Below are 15,260 nucleotides of genomic sequence, written 5' to 3' on the forward strand. Positions count from 1 at the left end.
GCTGACAGTTGCTTATTTCCTACAGGCTGTCTCGTGTTATCCCTTGCTGTCATTTACCTCGCTGTCCTGCAGCGATGTCAGTTGGGCACCATATTTCACCGTCTTTAGTGCAGGTTTTGTTTGTGCTCAGTACTGCTGAGGTCAAAGACCGAGTGAAGCCATTTAAGCAGAGGATCGAGGACCAACCCTATGCAAAATCCTGCCTCTGTACGCAGTGATCCCCGACAGCCTGGGCAGGTCTCTCCGTGCTGCACGTTGTCTGCTTGTCATTTAAGGAGTCATCTGTCGTCCTTCTGTTGGGTTACAGACTGCAGGTGAGCAGGCACAAAGATGAGAGGTGTTGGGGGCTCCACCTCACGCCTGTTACTTGAACCAGCTGAACGATGAGCTGCGTTAGCGGGAGGACGCTGGGCGATGCACGGAGAGAGGCCAGGGCTGCGAGAGCAGCTGAGTGCAGTCATCTCTTGGATCAGGCTGAACTGTTAACAGAAATGAAGCAATTAGGCTGTGATGAAACATGCCACGTGGATGTACAGCTTTAATAGGCAGTTAAAAAACACACACACAACAAAACACACACACACAGCCCAACCATCCCATCGTACCACAGCAGCGTAGTGTCGGAGTGCTGCCCCATCAGCCATGGCTGCGTTTTCAGGGTGGTGTCAAACCTTGTTTCTTGTGTGGGTGGTGAGAGCCGAGGTCAAAACAGCCTGTGGCAGAAGCAGGAATATAGCTGTTTATTTATTTATTTATCTATTTATTTATTTATTTATATTTAGCTCTGTTGCAATGTTATATGCTCAAGACCAACTTCCTGCGCAAGATTTCGTATTGAGCACCATGTACAGCCAGCGGTCTGTACCGTAGCAGGGCTCAGGTTGCTTTTTTTTTTTTTTTTTGGACTTTAATCCAGAAATCTGACTTCATTTCTTCAGTCACCAAAGGTGTGTAAAGAGCCTCCAAATGCAGGTGGGAGTGGTGTCAAGGGCTTTACCTCTATTTCATAAAAGAGACAGGCGCGTCCCCCTTATTCGTGCATAGAGTTCCAAGTTTGGGGTATGGCAGCCCCATGTGCCAGTCAGTGGCGTGTCTCCAGCTATGCCCTCACAGATTTCTCAAAGCCAGCAGAGCCTGGGCTGCTGAAATGCCATCCCTTAACCTCATCCTCTGAGCACAGGCTGAAAGCTGATCCCCGGGTGTCAGCGACAGGACCTGGGAAGGGCAGGCACTGCTCGTGCACTTGGTGTGGAGAGAGGAGGTGGGGGAAGGATCTGAAGGACACTGAGGTTTTGGGAGGCCTTTGAGCATTTCAAGCAGAGGGTTTGAGCTTTCACCAAATTATGTCAGAGCTTTTACACAAATGTGGCTTTAATTTTTATTTTATTTTTATGCTGAGGGTGACTGCAGATCTTTGCTTGTCTGGGAAAATGTAAGAGCGTGCTGATCAGAACTCTGCTGGATGAGAGAAAATGCTTTGTCTGTGCAATTTGCTTTGTGTTAGCCATGAGCCCCTGTTAACCTCCAATTCCCAAGCTCTATCCTTCATTTCATCTTCTGTAACCACTTTTGCCAGCATTTTATTACATCCGCCCATCTCCTTGTGAATACCCAGGCCGTCTTCCCCTTTCCAACAACAATGGCTGGTTGTTTTCTCTCCCTGTCCCATTCTAGATCAATACGTACACTTTTCCCTCCTCTATATTCTTCCTCCCACCATATTTCCATCTTCTGCTCGTTTCTCATGTCTCTTATGTGGGTGTCAACGCGTTTCTCGTTACTGGGTCTCCTTTGTCCCGACAGCCCTGATGCATCTAGCAGGCGGCCCTCCTCCGTGCTCCCAGGACGCACCTGCCTCCGTGCAGCTGAGACAGGAGGAGGAGGATGTCTGAAGTGCCTGCTGCTTGGTCAGCCCTTCCTCTCCTTCTCCTCTTTACAGCCAACTTCATAACCTGATTTTTTTTCTTTCTTCCTTGGCCAGTCGATGAAGAAATATCAGCTGTTACACTGGGTTCAGAGGGGAAGCTCTGATTCTGCTGAAAACTGAACTCTTCCTGATTTTTTACCTGTGCTCTCGCTTTTTTCATACTGCATAGTACTGCTGTGTGCTTTTTTAATAGGACAGCCTTGGTTTATGACATGGACCTCTTTACTTCCTAAATCCTTGCTCCACAGGGCACGTGTGCGTATGTTTAGTTTTTTAAATAAATCTATTCTTTTCCCCAACCCACCTTCTTCCTAACCGTTCAATAGCCCAAACCCTGGCGCACCGAAAGGTATCCTAGTTTAAGCTGGAAATGCTGACTGCTGCGTAAGCAGGGCAGGAACCATCTGATGATTTTTCTTCTTCCCTCCAAAAGTCAGAGGGGATACTCGGGGTGAATGGCAGTTCTGATCAACCCCTTTATACCTGGTGCACTGGTTCTGTCTATTAAAATTTCTCCGTGCTTCTCCAGGGGGGATGCTGCTGGCACAGTCAGTGCCTGGGGAAGGTTCACCATGTCTCACTGGAGCAAAGCGTGCACAGCTCTGTGCCTTGTCAAGCCCTGAAGCCGATGCACAAAAGGCTGAGAGAAGATTGCCCAAAGCAGAGGGCACTGGGATGATTTTCTAGATGCTTGCAGGGGTGTTACTTTTCCCTTTAAGGAATAATTCAAAAAAAAAAAAGTGACATTTTAGAAGGCCATTTGCTAAGCTCTGCATGTTCTGTGTATTTTAGTGTGTGAACAAATTAGATTATGAAAGGTAATGTATTAGTGATTTGACAGTAATGTGGAATCTTGGAAGCATTAATCGCTAATGCGTGTTTCATAACTTCAGCTAAATGATCTCAGTTGAAATGCAAGAGAAGCAATTGAAAAATTCCTTGCGATTGCAGTGAAACCTTGTACTGTAATGCAGATTACTTTGATTTACTGCAAAATACTGCAAGGCAATAGGAAATGTTCACAGCAGCTGTGTTTAATAGTTACAGTAGAGATGTGTGATGAAATGGTAAATTCATGTGTGTATTTATCCTCTATAATACGAGCCTCATTCATCATGGTCGTGTTACATATTTTTAAAAAACAGCAACAACAACGACAAAACCCACAACAATCTGTAGAGTACCACACACTACTCTTATAATTTGTTTGTATTACTAAAATATCTAGAGACCCAACTGAGATCTTGGCCCCAGAAATGTAAGGGCCATTCAGGTACCGGAGAAGAGCCGGTGCTTGTCCTGAAGAATAAAACGGGGAGGGACCCGAGCTCAGCTCTGGGGCTGCTCCCACCAAACAAATCCACGAGCCTAGTCGTCAGTGTAGATAATCACCGTCCCTGCACTAATGAAGGAGGGTGACATTGGCATTCGGCAGGATGGAAGCCACCTGAGTTCAGAACCGACACGGCGGATGTGAGCTGTAGATCACCAGGTAGCGCTCAGTCTTTCGGAGAAACACCCCCAAGATCAGCAGGTGGCTGCTTTTTGTTCTGGTTGCAGTGGGGTGAAGCCACAGCCTGACCTCTGCACTGCAAGAACATGGGTAACTCTAAGGGGTGAGAAGTTCCTCTGCTCCTGGGTGACTTCCTCAATTAGCTGGGAGCTGGGAGGGTCAGGTTATGTCTTTTTTTTGAATGGCGGCAGTGAAGTTGTTTTAATCAAGGATGTTATTTGCCTTTGTGTTATCATGCCAATGCCACTGTGTGTGAAGCTGGGAACCTGTGAGGGCAAAAGCAGCTGTATTCTGCCAAGTTCTGCTTTGCCAATACCATAGTGATCTGCTTCTGATGGCAAGCTGTGCAAATCCGAGCAGTGATGTCTGTCCTCCCTTGAAGAACTCAATCAGCAATGAGAGTTGACCACAGCAGCATGTAAAGGGGCACAATTATGTTTCAGAGGTAGCACAGCAGCACAGTGAGTTCCTACCTCTCACGGCTCCCAGCAGATTTACCCCTCCTGTGGGCCCATCGTGTCTGTGAAGTTAGTCATGAGTCTGCTCAGGCTACAAGTTTTTGCAGCTGAGGGGCCAAAAAGCTTTATTTTACTCCAAGTGGAAGCTGAGATTTGTAGGCCTCGCATCTTGTCTACTGTGCAGAAAGACACCTGCTTGCTGAGCCATCCCCAGCGTGTGGTGTTCATCTTCCACGTGAAATGTTTCCAGAATCTGGCATTGTGCATGGACTAAGAGTTGAGGCTTCCCCGGTGCAGCACTTCTTCAAGTAATCCTCGTTCTGCTGAGTAATGTTGGTGACCTCGAGGAGACTTCGCTCCTGCCTCTTTCACAAAACGCCTAATGCACGAGGCAAGGTTTATTTAGGAGAGCAGAGGTGAGAGGCTTGGGCTCTGTTCCAATGGCAGCAATATTGGCTGAGAAGTGTTAAGATGATGTCTGACTCCTCTTCCATCAGAAACCATAGAGTACATCTATTTAATGCATGTTAACTAGTGGAGAGGCATAAAAAAGAAATTTCCACATTGAAATGACTTTATTCAGCATGAGGAAAAACAAGGCCAGCCCTCATAAAATCAGAATTCTCTTCAAATCAATAAAATATCGTGCATAATGTTAAAAAACTACCATGCTTACTGCTGCTAAGCTTCTACCTCACTGTGAACTCCCCCAAGGGTCTGCATTTCCCAAGTCAATTCCAAAAGACCAATAAATAAATGGGCAACAACTGTTTATAAAGAAATTCCAGCAGAAGCAATATGGGCTCTAATTTCCCTCCAATGCTAGCAAGCTGATGAGTTTCTTTGTGTAAAAGCCTCTGAGAGGACTCGGTGGACCCTTTAAGTCTGCCCAAAAAGAGCTTTTCAAGCCAGCCTATGAAGTTATGATTGTACGAGTGACTTCTATAAATGTCTCTCTGTGTCACCATCCCTTTTGTCTCGTGCTGCTGAGTCTTCAAGAAATGTCAGAATTCCTCATTCTCCTCTCTGAAGCGGATGGTGCTTGAAAGAAAAAGGATGTCTCTGCACTTCAGCTACAACGCTGAAACTTCTTGGAGGTGCTCATGGTGCAAAGAGAGAGCAGAGAGAGCAGAGATTTGTCTTCTAGTGTGACATTTTTCAGCACCTTTAATACGATTCATTCATTTTCCTACTTGATTGGTTTCACAGAACCCGAGGAAGCACCTGGTGCTTTTCAGATTTCGTAGAAGGCATCTTCTTCACCTTGAAGAGTTCTGTTTTTCCCACTGGGCATGTCTGTGCTGGGTAATGGAAAGCAGACTCCTGAGCTAGCAGATCGCTGCAAAGCAAAAGCAATATCGCTGTAAAGTACCGTGGATGTGGTAGTTAATTTTGCTGAGACATATGGCTTACAAGTTCTGGCCAAGTGCCACGTGAACGTGGCCCTGCCACTTCGGAGCTACGAGTGAGTAGCTCCAGTAACTCTGCGCGGGGTGGGAGCTGTCAGGCTCTTGGCAGCAAGGCGAGCAGCTGACCGCGCTCTTTCCAGCGAGGTGCAGACACAGCGACATCGGGGTGCTTCTACCCAGATCCGAGTTCCTTGGATCAGAAGAGATGGCCCCCGTCCTGCAGTGGAAACAACCCCCCACTTGCTCCCACTCAGCTGAGGCTTTCTCATTTTGGTCTTCATCTAAGCGTTTCCTTTTGCAGCAGGAAAAACTAGGCTTTCAGAAAATGCTTTAAAAATACCTGAACTGTTTTGGGCATTAGAAGTCAATTTGTTTTTAACACGGAGCTATTATTATTTATTTTTTTTTAACAAGATGTCATTTGTGAAACGAAAGTACAGAAACTATTTTCATTCTTGTGGCTCTTGCAAAAAGTAAGTTGGAGGAGAGACAGATAACCCAGTTACTTGCGTCCTGGAAAGAAAACAAAAACAACAACAAAACAAACAAAACCCCCGCTCCGAGTGGAATAACACCGCGTTGTGTGGTTTTGCACATGTGGGCTGAGTTCATCTGCTGCCCCTGTGCTCTCTTTTCCTGCTCCATTTCAATCCAGAATCAAGTTGAAGGTTTCACTCCTGGTACTTAAGCCCCATGGGATATGGGTGTCTGAGAGATCGATATGGCACGGCTGTTCTTTCTAGATGTGTTGCAACAAACAGCAAAACTCCTTAAGCAGTATTGAGGGGCTTGTGACTATGCTTGGAAACATTTGCTGAAATGGAAAATAGGAATTTTTTGCAGATCGAGGTCACTTTGCAAGGCAGTCTGTGTAGTTTACGTACGTAAAAGCAGAAGAACAGCCAGGTTTTCAAGCAGCTGTAATGAAAAAATGATTTTTTGAAAATCTGTAAGGGCAATATGACAGCTAATGAAAAGTTTTCGTTGCAAACAATTAAAAACAGTACAGGCAATAAACCTAAAGCAAACCTCAGCTTTGCTGCAGAAAACAAACAAACAAACAAAAACAACAACAACAAAACACTCTGAAAACTTGAAAACGAGTCTGCCAAAAATGTGTATTTTTAAACAAAAGCAATGAGACTTTTTATTTTTTATTTTTTTTTAAATTATGCAGCTTAATGGGGGTAAGGACAAAGGATGTAACAAAGAACAAAACCAGTGCTGTAATCAGCAGCTTCCCCACACCTGAAAATGTGATATGGATTGAACCCATCTCCTGGAAGGCTTAGCTTTTGGCTCAAGGTGTCAGTCCAGGGCATGAAAGGCTTTTCTGGAAAGATCCTGGGAGTTACGGAAAGAGTTTGAGAGAAAATGAAAATCTTATTTAAATATGGACAGGTTGAGGCTAAGCTCTCGAATCCTGCTTGAGACTCGAATCAACCCAAAGTAAAAACCTTTCATTTCCTCCTTTTATTTAAGGAGATGCTGCATAGCCTGTACCCTACTCACCCAACAGATACCCTTCGAGCTGCCTGCAGAAAGTTTCTTGAGAACTGGTTGGAGCAAGTCACTGCCTGACAAATTTTCTTCTGGTGGTTGGAGGTACGTGCAGTTCTACCAGCAAGGCTTTGCCATGTAGCCAAACACACAGAGTAATGTTCCTGCCACCTGCCAGCACACGAGTGGTGAGCAGACAGTGGCTGTGCCCTGCAGGAGGCACTCAGTGTACTGGCTGCTCTCAAGTGCACAGGCACAGCAGCAAACATCTGGATTTTTATATCCAGACTGTGGACAGAGGGACAACCTCAAAAGTTGTGCTGTTCTTCATTTCCCCATACTTACACTTCGAAAAGGCTGGTAGTTGATGGTTTGTGCCAGCCTGCACAAATTGCACTCTTGCCCTATAGGGGTGCTCAGAAATCCAAAGGATCCTCAGCTGCCCCGAGCCACGTCCTCACTCATCTCCTCCAAAGCTGCACTGACGTGCAATGGAGAATTGTGCTCGATGTTTTCAGGATGCTGTTTCAGGGGGACAAGTCAAAAAGTGCAAGCAATGAAGTGCCAAAGGGTGAAATACAAGGGTAATTATCTTCATAATTAAGAAGAGATTTTTTTTTTTTTTTTTTTTTTTTTAGTCAAACCTGTAAATGGTGCAAGGAAGGTGGGGAGGGGAAAGAAGTTACACGCGATGATGTCCTGAGCCTTCATTCCTTGGAAAACCAATTCACCTGCTTCATTTGTTGTTTTGTAATGTGTCAGCCAAAATGCACGATCTGATTCAAGGGGGAGTTCAGGAGGTCACACACACCTACACAGCACGAAGCCTCCAAGTGGCTGTGTTGTGGTCCCTGGCCCCCAATATCTCCCCCCAGTATCCCCCAATAAAAGCCATTGCTTTAGCAGACAGTGGTATGGAAAGGTCCAAACAGTTGGATGTGTAAAATAGATAAATTTAGGCTAAAGAAAAGATGCACATTTTTAGTAGTGAAGCTAAATCATCGGTGGAAAAATTTCCCAAGAGATGCGACAGATTGAATATTCAAATGAAGACTTTCTGAATGAGAGAAGTCCCTGAGGTGGATTCTTTGGTCTACATTAGAGGGAAGGTCAAATGATTATCTAGATGATAAATGGTCCTGTCTGGCCTTAAAATTCATGTATTTATTAAAAATAAACAAAACCCAAACAGATTTATAGCCTCATTTTCCCTGGTACTTTGGCGAAGAGAAAGAAAGGCAGCACCAAGATACATATATTGTCTCAGGGCAGGGGAAAGGAGCAGGGCTGGCAGGACTGTCCTTGCCTCTCAGACAGCAGGAGTTTGTTGGTGTGCGTGTGTATAAGGCTCGGCTGAGGTTGGAGCCTTTCTAAAAGTGTACCTAGTAATAATTTAATAATTTATTGAGCATGTTTTGGGGAAGGTCAATCTTAGAGGTGAAACAGGCTGTGCTACGTTACCAGAGGCTTCCTGGCATTGTAGTTTTGTTGTTGCTTTCTTTTTAAGACGTGCATGTACGTTCCTTTATTTATGATTTATCTGGTCCCCTTACATTATAGGTTGTTCACCGGGTGCTCTGTAAGTGAGACTGCGTGGTACGCAGTGAAATTCAGGTATCTTTGAAATATCCGAAGCTGAAGGGCCTGTAAAGAGACACCTGCAGTTACTAGTTACACTAAAATGTGGGCACCACCTTTAAGCACAATCCCAGCATCAAGCAGAGGCTGTTATGTAACCCTCATGGGGATAACATCCCAGGAATCCAGCCCGTGGTCTGTTTGATGTAGGGAGCATGCAGGGCCCTCTGAGGCTGCTGAAAACCTGTAAATAGCACTGGGATCTGAAACATATTGCTAGGCAAAACTTGTTCTGCCTCCCAGTAAGCAGTAATTTTCTGCCACCAGATTTGTGTTAGATCAATCTGTATGAGATCCAGGTGTGGACAAATTCGAAGTTAAATGGGCATCTCACTGTTGCTTGGCTTTAAATGAGGTGAAGAATAACGCATTAACTCATCCAAATAGCGTACCTTATAAATTGAAACCACTTCAGACACAATCTCTTAGGGCAAGGTGTTTTTTTTTTTCTTTTTCTTTCTTTCTTTTTTTCTTTTCTCTTTTTTTTTTTTTTTTTTTTTTTTTGTTTGTTTGCTTTTTTAACTCTCTAGCACTTAATTTCATGAAAGTGTCAGGTAGCTGCAAACCATTCTGATTTTGAAGATTTCAAAGCGAGCGCAGATTTTGGTTGCCGAGTTGGTTGCAGTGATACCGACACTGCTCAGTGTTACCTCCATAAATACCAGTAGGCTGCTGCATTGACATAAAGACAGAAACGAGCTCAGCCCTAGATGAATATGTAGCACGATGTTGTGAATTTGGTAATAACAAATTCTCCTTTTTCCTTGGAGAGCAAAAGAAAGGTGAAGGTGTTTGCATTCATTCTTCTGAAAATGCCATTAAGCTGTGGCAGCATGTACGATGTCTTCTGTTTCGATTTGGGGGAATCATTTATTTATATGCATTAACTACTTCTCTTGCCTGAGAATTTGCTTGTTTGAAGACCTGATCCACCATCCATTGGGGTGAACGGAAAGCTCTTACAGCTGCAAGCAGCTGGATTGCTGTTGGACTAGGCAAGTAGAGTGAATTCAGGGAGTGGCTCACAGTCATGCTCAATATGGTAAATTTTTCATCTTTTTTTGCTCTTGCTGTATCAGTTTTAACTATCTCTCTTGAAAGGAAGTTTGAGATTTTAGTTTATTTACAGAACGAATGTCAGACTTGAATCAAATTCTTCTCTTAGATCTTTACGTCTCATAAGTATATGTCAGAAATAGCAACAAAACCACCTGAAGCATCCGTTCATATACCTAGAAATAGTTTATGGGAACACTGAAAGACACTGATGTTATCTTTTTAATATTGCGAGGAATAATCCTATTAAAGAAGGAACAAGGAAAACTGTTATGCCCACAAGGCAGAATTATCCAAAGTTGATTGGAGCGGCTCAGGTTACTCTACAAAGCCCGATCTGTGCGCCGGCCTATCTTTCCATCAGGGCTTGCTGAATGAGCAATAATTTGTGGATTCTGCTCATCTCTCTTTGCGAACTTTGTTCTGTGGAATTAGATACAACTTTGACAAATTAGAAGTGCCCCTTAGCCCACTGTCCCTGCCCCAGCACAGTCTTCCAATTGTGCCTGTGTTTCTGAAGTTTAGCCGTGTCAGAGCCGTCAGTGGCAGCCCTTCCACAAGGCTACACTTTTTAATAAGCCGATCTGTCAGCGCTGGCTTTGCCAGGTCTTGCAGCCTTCTCTTAATCCTCAGTGCAAACTGCCCTTCCCTTTGCGTTCTCGCTGTCGCGATGTACTTGGGCTCTGAAATAAATATCCCCTTTGTTTACAGCGTGCCCGCAACAAAATTAACCTTTGGGATTAATTGCAGCACAGAACGGGCTGTGTTTCATCTTTCTTACGGCACAGGTTTGAGATTAAATAAAACTCAGCCACCTGCCTAACCAACGTCTGTTGCTTTTCTCCCTGCATCCCTGGTTTTGCTCACAGTTTCTTAAAACGTGGTGCTGGATCCCGAGCTTTTTTTCTTTTTCAGAAAAGTTGATGGAGATTTCACCCAGTGGCATTCAGGACTGATACATCTGCAGATGACTCGAGGCAGAAGGAGAGTGGGATTGGGATTGAGCAGCGTGTCTCCTAACTCTGCGTAAAGTCCATGATCATAACTGAGCCGAGAGGTTTGTGATTCAGCTCAGGAACACAGCACCGCTGAAAAGGCTGCTGCCACTGGCGCATACTGCCCAGTAGCACTGGGAGAAGCAGTCTGGCCCAGTATTTCCTAATCTGCAGTGTGCCTTTTGCCTTCTTCTTTGCCTCCTGTTCAATAAGGGTGTTAGACAGCTGGGACTGGGAACTAGAAGGATATTCTTCGTCACAGAACTGAAAACCACGAATTCTTTGCTCTGCCCTGATGCTTCTTGTGCCCCCTTCCCGACATGGCTCTGGGCACTGCCTGACGGGGCTGGGAAGTTCATTTCTGGCCCTTGTCTGAGTCTGTTTGCTAACGTGGCTTGTTGAAACCCACTGAAGTAATGAAACGTTAGCATCTGCTCGCTAGCCTTGCACAGACTACCACAAGGCAGGTACTTCAGTTCTGCACAGGCAACTGAAATTCTTGCTTGGTCATCGTAACACATTTTTGTGCGTTGCCTTTGGCTCATGATATTTCCACAGTCCATCACCTGTCTGTGGGTCTCACTTTGTACAAAACTCTAGTGTTGTTCATTCTTACATCCATACAAAAGAAGAGTTTCAAGCTCAAAGGTAACCAGGTTCCCATGATGTTGGGGAAAGTAAGAAGCTGGATAGGGAAGAGAGGCACTATTGGAGCCTTTATTGAAAGCATGGTTTCAGTGTGAGTTCATATGTTATTTAACACCAGAGAATCCACACAGGAAGGAATCTCATAATACTCCTGCTGCCAGAAAGCCTTCAGTCAGACTTCAGTGCTGTCGTAGACACAGAAGTCAATCAACCACAAGAACCAAATAAGAAAGAAACCAGACTTCATTAGTTCCAATCCTCCTGGTACTATTTCTTTCATTTATGGTCGTTCTGGAAGCGGAGATGGCTTCCCAGTGATGCATGTGCTCCACGCCTTCATCACCTCGGGGTTAGCGCTCCGTGCTTGGGGCTGCTCGAGCAAAGGACTTGAGCGAGTACAGCCTGTAGCAACCTTTCTCTTGAAGGTCACCTACTATTAGCCCATAAATCTTGAGCTTTGTGCTCTGTTCCGGCTACCTGTTTATTTCAGGATATAATTCAAGGTGTTGGTTATGATCTTATTAAGCCCTTAAAGGCCTGGGACAAGGTTAGCCGAGAAAATTGCTTCTCCCTCCCAGCCCCGCTTCATGCCCTATCATGGGAGTTATGATCTGCTGGGTTCCTGTGATTATTCTCCCTGCAGCTAACAGCACGGCTTTGTCAGCGGAGCAGCCGGTGTGCCTCCGAAACCCACGTCTCTGGCGGCCTGAAAGAGTCCAGGTTTGGTGAACGCAGTACAAGGCAAATCCCGTGTTTGCCCCTCTTGCCTTGTTGTGGAGCGCCCTGCTGTTGCAGTGTACCCTTTTGCAAAAGCGTAATGCATAAAAGCTCATGGAAGTGTTAATGCTCGTTGCTTCGCGATGAAACGTGGCAGATGAGATCGTGCCCTGGGATTGCTGTAGCTTGGGAAACTTGGAGCAGTGAAGCCTGCGAACCGAGCTCTGGAGACCGCTGGGGCGATCCTTGAAAGGTCACTGGAGAGTGCCGCAGGACGGGAGGGCTCCTCTGCAGGCTGGGAGAGGCCGAGGAAGGCATGGTAGGAAAATGAAGCAGTGAGGCAGGGAGAAGCGAGAAGGAATGGGTGCTGTCTCCAGGAATCCCTTGGAAGGTCCCTTGAGGACCTTGTTAAGAGAAAGTTCACTGCAATTCCTAGCACAAAAAAAATGTCCTGATTATGCAAATGTCGCTTCCTACGTTCAACCTTCAAGGTCCTTTGTGTCAACTCTTGTAGGCTTCAAAAAAAGGTGCTTAAAATACCAGTACAAAGCCAACAAAAAGATGATTACTACGTATTAAATTCTTCCTTTTTAAATACATCTTTACCTTGCCATGGCTGATCTTCCTGTATGGGTAGGGTTCCTTCTGCGGCTGGTCCACTGCTGAGCATCGCACCACACCTGTTTGATTTGCTTGTGTTGGGCTGCTATCAAGAAGGAAATGAGTAACAATATTTTACATTTTAAAAAGGAAAACGTTATCCTTTGCACTCCCTTTGTGCACGATACGATGTTAAAGCTCTCACTGAAGCTGGTGTTGTAGCTGTGGATTTCGTATCATTGGGTGGTCTCGACTTAACATTAACGTACTGCCAGTTCTGCAATACTTAGTGCCGGCACACAGAGCCAGCAATAGCTTTTCAGTGCAGAGCCAACCAGAGTAACAGCGTTTGCAACAACTTTTGAGCTCTTAAAATATTTTTCTGCATCATTAGAACAGAGGCAAGGGCTCCTGAGCATTTCACAGGAGGGAATTTTGTGAAAGAAGGCGCGTTTACGATTTCTTTCCTTCCCCGTGATGCAGCGGTCTAGCCCAGGCCTCAGAGATCTTCCTTTTGAAAACTTCTCTGAAATTGATATCTCTGTGAAACGTTCCAGCTTTGACAAAAACAGCATATTTTGATCAAAAAAATATTTTGCTAAAAATTGTTCCAGCCAGTTCCCCTCTGAATGACTTTGATGGCTCAAGTTAACTGTTTGAATTCCAGTCAGTTTTCCACGCCAGCAAGCTGTCTGTGGAGCAGATCCTGCTCCTGCTGGCAGAGGAGTCTTTTCCTTCCTTTAGAGCAACATCAAGAGCTGTCCCTTATTACGTTTACCCTGGGAAGAATTTATTGTTCCATTATTCCATCAAATTACGTAAATGAAATAGCGGTGATAATTGTAGCTCATCAATAGCAATACGTTTACTCATTATCTATGCCAGACTGAAGGTACATAATTAAGCTATATGAAGGACCTTGAAGTGATGTTAGCATTTTAATATGGAGAAGTGGAAAAATTCATGGAAGGCTGAACCTCGATTTGTAATTTTACTGAGGTCACTGCAGAGCCTGTGACCATGTGTGATATTAGCTGCACTTACGGGCAGCATAACGAGCCACACTTAAGTTCAGCTAAAACCCTGCAAGATGCTGGCAATCAAACCTGCAAGCACTTGCAGAGAGGTTATTAACAACTCAAAAATGATCCAGTGCTTAAGTAGAAACTGTGGCATTACTTCTGCTTTTCTAAATACTCCTCTGCTGAAGGAGCTTTGACCCACTTTTGATGTGCATGAGCTCGGTTTCAAGTAACCGCGAGCATTAAAGTCACACCAAATTAGGAGTTCTGGGTGATACTTTAATGAGAACCCGGTGGGAGGCTTGACTGTTCTGACCAGAGACTGCTCGGAGAGTTGGGGCTTGTTCTGACGAGAAACGCAAAGGAGAAACTCACAGGTTGCAAATCCGTGTGGAGGGAAGGAAGCGCTCACACTGAGTTCAAATCAAGTCTCACAGGGCTGTTGGGTTGGGTCCGCAGCTCGGCTCCGCCACGAGCTTTCTGGCCTGGGGGTTTCTCAGATCCCAAACCCGAATGTTCCCTTAATAAGTAACTGCCTCTCCGGCCCAGGGAGCCAACACTTCAGGTGGAGAAGGCTTGGCTTGCAACAACCTACCAAGAAAATGTGTTCCAGCACTGGGTTAAAGCACTGCGTGAGCCCATTTGGGAGCTTATGCAGTAATTCAGCAACCAGCAGGCGTTGTGCTCAGTGCTGGCTGCACTTGGGCTGGTGATACATTGGAAAAGGCCAAACCTGGCCACGTTCTCCTTTGAAATAAATGGGGGTTATGTCACTGATGGACAGCGTCGGGTTCTTAAGTGTGTCATCTTGCATTGGCCTACGTTTACGTGCAGATTATGTGTAGCAGTGAGGATCAGTGTTGTTTTATGCTACAGATGAGCTCTGAGTGGGCTCGGCCTTCTCAGTTCAGGCGATAGCAGGGAAAGGCAGTGGCTCTTCAGCGCCTGTCGTGATGGGGCCTTCACATCACACCCGGCTGGGAGCTCCGGGGGATTTGGGCTCAGGTGCTGTCCCTGAGAGTGACGATCTATGTAGTGTTCTCCTGGTAGCGACAACAGGTTCATATTTTATTCAATCTGACTGCTGAGGCTGGGGTGGTGCCATTGTTTTTGTTTGCGTGTTTATTTTTAACTTGCTAAATTCTCTGGCCAGCTCTGTAACAGCTGTGGGGAACAAGTTATCTCAGACCAGTGCTGCTGCGAAAGATCACCGAGCGTCCTGCGGTCGCTGCTGTAAGCACCAGAAGCAACGTGACGTGCACCTAGCCAAATGAAGCCCGTGGTGGCGTGCTGAGAGGCGCTGACGTGTTCCCAAAGCTGCTGGCTTGTCCCTGCTCGCTGCTGCCCCTGTCCACCCTCATCCAGTGCTTCCTCCTGAGTTGTTGCAGGAAATGGATGCAGATGGGTGGCAGGGGGGCACAACTCCTTAAAAACGTCATTTTATAAACCGGAGAGTTTCTCATCCATCTGCAGCTCAGGGGAGAAGGGACTTCATATACCTGCAGTAGCTTGGAGGTGCAGAGGGAGAGCAGCATGGCCTTTATGCAGCTGTTAACTCGCTGCTCTCAGGGTACGTGCAATTCCTTTCCCCTTTATTTCCTTCCCTCGTGTCTCTGAGATTTGGATAAACTATTTCTGAAAACAGTTCTCCCCTCCTTGTAATACAAAGCAGCCAAGCAATAAGCAGCACGCAAGGATTGTATAAAACTGAGAGCTTTGGCTCCACACAAGGAAGGAGATGAGCATTTCCTCGTGGAAGCAGCATCCACCTTGCTGT

This window comes from Aythya ferina (assembly GCF_964211825.1).
Source record: "Aythya ferina genome assembly, chromosome: 3".
Classification (NCBI taxonomy): domain Eukaryota; kingdom Metazoa; phylum Chordata; class Aves; order Anseriformes; family Anatidae; genus Aythya; species Aythya ferina.